The 5,276-nt window shown below is 32.9% G+C and overlaps 1 long non-coding RNA gene across 1 annotated transcript; it reads left to right on the top strand.

Annotated features, from left to right (window-relative positions):
- Positions 1–6: 6 nt before the first annotated feature.
- LOC104241813 (uncharacterized) lies at positions 7–3,631 on the top strand. The gene is made up of 3 exons (XR_714824.2): positions 7–132; positions 1,445–1,512; positions 3,250–3,631. It is a non-coding gene; the product is annotated as an uncharacterized lncRNA (long non-coding RNA).
- The last annotated feature ends 1,645 nt before the right edge of the window (positions 3,632–5,276 follow it).

Raw genomic sequence — 5,276 nt, 5'->3', positions numbered from 1 at the left:
GGTTTCATGCCTTTTTATTGGCTGTATCGAGTGTTTTATTTTGCAGCAACAATTCCAACATGCGTAGTGAAAAGGATGATCACAGTGATAAATATATTGATACCGATGAGATATTGAAAGAAACAATCGGAGGTTAGTAAATGTTTACTGGCTTAATCTCTTTCTTCGACGGTTCCTCTTCGATTTAGTGCTTTGTTGTGTACCTTTTAGGTATTTTAAATTTTAAATTTTTTCTTTTAGATATACACAGAAGAATATCAAAATTGTTAATTATTTAGCTACCCTGAAAGTTCGTTTCACCTTTATATCGGATTTTGAGAAGGGTGCTTTTAGAAGCTTTAAGTTGGCATCATATTTGTGATCCTCAGAGGCTTTTCCATTGCACGATTCGTCCGTGTTGAAGCTTAGCCTCTTTTCTTTCCCACAAATTGTATTACGAAAATTCTTCATAGTCAAACAAATATTGTCGTTAAAAAAGGAGTGATCAATGGCACAAAAAAAATTAATTTACTTCACAAAATTGGGGGGTGGGGGTTTTAAAATTCTTTATATATGAAAGCAGGTAAATTTAGGTGAACTGACAAAAAGACAAACTATCAATCTACAAAATTAGTATTTATAGAGAAGATACAGAACTAGAAACATCAAATTGGTGTGGGCATTCATCATCAAAATCGTCCCGTCCTTAGCTTCATTATATCAGCGTTTATCTCCTTTTTTTCCCCTTCGATTAAGGATATCAACATGTGTCTTATGGAGAAGTTAGTAAAATTTAAGTGACATAAAGGATGAATTCAATAAAATTTTCATACGGAACATTTAATTTCTATTAGCCGTGCATAATCTCAGATATCAATGCTTTAGGTCTATAATTCCCACTAGAACATACTCTGTAATGGCATTTAGAAAAGTTTTCTCTTTTAAGGCAAGAAGCGTTGATGTGTCAATCATTCTTAAAAATTGAGTGAAAAACTATTTAGCAATAGGAAGAGAAATCAGTATTTTCATTACACGCGAGAACATAGGCTCAGAAGGGAGATAATAAATCGGTACACTTAGTAATTCAGATGCGGGTGCAAATACTTCCATTCTGGATTGGCATGGAGTAAATGGAAAGCATGTGATCGCAACCTCCATTGTAACTTAATAAATTTAATGTACCATCACCTTTTGTCACTGGTCAGTATAGTTCTGGATGTTGCAAATAATAAGGCTCTTGTGGTATTGAGTACCCAACGTACAGAGACTTCTCCTTTTCTATTTTGCTTTTTATGGGTCAAAATAAAAAATCTTCAGTAGCTTCTTTGATTCCATCGCCTTCTAGCTGTGAGTAGTTCTGTGAATTTCTCTCTGTTTTATATTTCTACACTATTTAGTTTTTTTGTTCTTTTTGTTTTTTCATGTTTTGATTGTACTATGTATGCTTTTGATTCTGGTAGTGCAGATTTTCTGGGAAGCACATAAAATTGTTGATAGCTATTCACCGAATCTATTGGCAAAACTCGAAAAATGGTATGCGTTTTCTAGCTTTAATTTTTAATTCTCATACTTTCGGCTAGATATGATACTTTATTTCTTTTTCTTTTTCGAATCCTCCTAATAACTTCTCTATATGAATGCATCGACTTGCTTCTTTTTGATTCGGTATTCACTCCGTCTGGCAATTTGCATTAGCATATTCAACTTATCTTTTCAAACTCCAATATGATCAAATTAAGCATACCCCTTCTTTTGCATACATCTCCTGTTAGTTTATGGTTATTGAACTGTCATGAGAGTTATTTTTGGGTTACTTGTGGAGTATTAGATTAGGATTGCCTTCAATAATTATAAAGTTGTTCATTCTATTGAATCGGGAAAAAATATTAAAAAAATATTATATAGGTTTAGAAATACTTATAGAAGGTGTTATGAAGCAGTATTAAAATTTCGTATTTGACATAGCCTATTAATCAAAATAGAGTTTGTTGAATTTGTATCCCCCGTAAGTATGGAAAGGAACCAAATTGTATGAGTATGTATTTATTACATGCATTTGTTGGATAATAATTTTTTTGTTCATTAGTAGAAGAAACAAAAAGGACAAGGTTAGGTGTGGCAAGAGCGAGAACTTTTATGCTTTCTTTGACCATCGGATTTCTGTCTTTGCTATAGTTAAACATTGACACTTTTAGCATGTGTTACGGCCCTTCATCTTACTTTTAAAGAAATTAAGTTTGTTGATTGAAGGTTTATCAACTAACAGTTGCTCTAAGACCTATGCTCTTTTGTCCTGATTATTTTTCACATCTCACGTACACCTTGTAGCAGTTTCTTCTCTATATCTCTTGCTTAAATCAGATCTTTCCCATGATAGTGGTGCTATGGATGCGTTAGTGATCAATAGAACATCAGCTTTTGTAAAATAAAAATAAAAAAAGATAAAAATATTTAACGTTGAGATAGCTTGCCCTATATTATTGTTTAACAATTTAATGCACTTTTATTTATCTAATCAATTGTAAAGAGTTGGAGTTTTTGCCTTTAGCGCTATAGCATGGCCTATTTGTACAGAACAGATGTATAGGTACACTGGATGGAGGAGAGGTAAGAGAGACTGAATTTGTGTTCAGCATTAAATAAAATCGTTCTACAACTTTAAAATTGTATGCAAGCATGTGAACAACTACTCTCATTTTAATTTGCCAGCTCAAGGTTCTTGGTAGTTCTTGGTAGCGACGTCTGCTATCTTCATTAATTCAAACTAGAAAGACACAATATTGTTACTCTTCAGATAGCTTTTACAAAAATCTCCAACTAATTCAAGTATTCAACCATTCTAAAATGTCAATCTATCTATACTGTTTAATTAGACTGATAAAAAGTTCTGGAAGGTGATCGGTAGTAACATTGCTTCAAATTATAATCAATAAAAAAATTAGGAGACAAAAGGTAGTAAAAATGCTACAAATCATTATCTGATCGATGTATAGGTAACAGTTTTGGATGATCCACTTTCATATAGCATACAATGGCGTAAGTCAAATTGATGATTTGCGAGGTGGTTGTTGGATTGGAGTGTGATCTTGTAATATTCTATGTTATTTTGAAAGTTCAAGGTTTAAGACTAAAAGAAAGATTAATGGTTGGATCTTCAACTGCACTTACTGATTTGTAATATTTATCAGCATTCTTACTCAAAATTCAGCTGGACTTATATAATTTATATATTAGCTATCTAATGGATCAAATTTGTTTTTTTCTTATTAGGGGAGAATTGAAGGTGGAGGAGATCAAAGATGTGTTGCTTTAAGGAAATTATGTAAAAGAAACTGGAAAATACCAATCGAAATAATTGCACAGGTCTATTTTAAATGAAACTTTCTCTTTATCTTTGTGCGTAACACACATATTCATCATCATAATGAGGTGACTCCTTTTAATTCATGAGGTGTTAAAACGATTGTCTAAATACCAATCTCCCTAGTCCAAATTGAGACCAGAATGAACAGTCTGCACCCCATATTTATCTTGCTTTTTTTTTTATGTGTAGTATGATCAAATGAATGAACATTCATTATAATTGTTTTCTCTTGACATGAAGCCATAAATTTATCTTCTGTCATCGCGTAGAGATGATTTATTAGACAGAGTCTGATAGTGAAGCAAGTTGCTAAATTATCAGCTTTTATTTTACACTATTCTTAGATTGTGGATGAGGTTTCTCAGGTTGCTGAGTTTATAGAAACTATGAAATCTAAATTTTTTTATGAAGTCTCATGCTTTTGCTGTCATACTCTTGATGTTGCAAATAATAATGCTCTTGTCGTAAGAGCTCTAAGTGACATTAAGGGATGTATAACCATGCGGTTCTGTTTCTTGGGTAATTTGCTGCTAATTGGTACTGCAAGTAACAAAAATGAACAAGTAAAATTATAGCGCTAATTCCCGTCTACTCCCAGTCACACACTTGGATTTAGCACACGACAGTCATGAAATTGCAAAACTAAAAAGTATTCAGAGAATCAGAAAAAGCACCTAAAAAAAATACCGAAAAGAAAAAGTACAGACAACCCAAAAAATTACGAAAGGAAAAAAAAAGAGAAAAGAGAAGAAGATCATCTGGGAAAAAGTTAAAAGCGGAACATAGAGAGCTTTTAAGAGCAAGTGGAGATTTCCGAGAGAAAGAAACTCTTGAAAGAAAAGGAAAACACCTACGATTGTTGTCTCTGAGAAAATATGTGGAAAGATCTTTAGTGTACTGTATAACTAAACAATACAAAGACACGTAAATGACATTGATAAGAGATGCGGAAAGTCCAAAATACCCTCCACTTTTTTTTAAATGACCAAAAACAATCATGTCGAAACTCTAGCTCTTCTATTAATAATAACTAGGTGGAGTTAGCCCGTGCCAGCACGGGCCCAATATGATAAAAGTTGAAATTATTATTTTTTTTTATCTTTATTTTGACATGAAGTGGCAGGAAAGGGGATCTGATGCATATAAAGGATCACCAAATATGGACAATATCACTGGATATTAGTTAGATATAATTTGGAACAATTATCCACTCTCGGATATTGTATGATCACCAAATGACACTTTTTACATCTATGGGAGCACAACTACAATACTAAAATGACAGTTTTCTTCCATTATAATCAGCCACAATAGTAAAAGAGGTAGATTAGACTTGTTCAAAGTTTAGGGAGTTTTATAGTTTCATAGGCAAAAACAAAAGGAACAAAATCAACAAAGAGAGTTATAAGAAACTCAGAGAAAACAAAAAGATGTTAATGGAGGGGGGTGGTTCTAGTGGAAATACATCTTGCTTGATGGGTTATAGAGACAACAACAACAACAACAACAACAACAACAACAACAACAACAACAACAACAACAACAACAACAACAACAACAGTGGAAATGCAGTCTTATGTCCTCATGCAATGATGATGATGCCTCCTCCTCCTATAACTAATAATAATGCAAAAAGCAGCAATAATATTGGTGGCAACAACAACAATAATATCCTGTTGGACTTGCTCAAAGTTTAGGCTTGATGATCTTGACAGTCTTGCACTGAACATGTTACCTTTAATGTTTATGGGAAGCTCCCTCTCCTCATCATTCTTTCTCTTCTATGCTTGATGCTTTCTCCATCATCACGCAAATCGTTCTTGTCATCCTTCTTTAAATCTTGACATCTTCCTCATTGATAAATAGAAAAGAATAACCGAAATAAGACAGTCATCAAAGAAAAGAATTTACATGGATAATTATATTCTACAAA

Source organism: Nicotiana sylvestris, chromosome 12 (assembly GCF_000393655.2).
Source record: "Nicotiana sylvestris chromosome 12, ASM39365v2, whole genome shotgun sequence".
In the NCBI taxonomy this organism is placed as follows: domain Eukaryota; kingdom Viridiplantae; phylum Streptophyta; class Magnoliopsida; order Solanales; family Solanaceae; genus Nicotiana; species Nicotiana sylvestris.
This window is presented reverse-complemented; position numbering and strand designations above follow the sequence as displayed.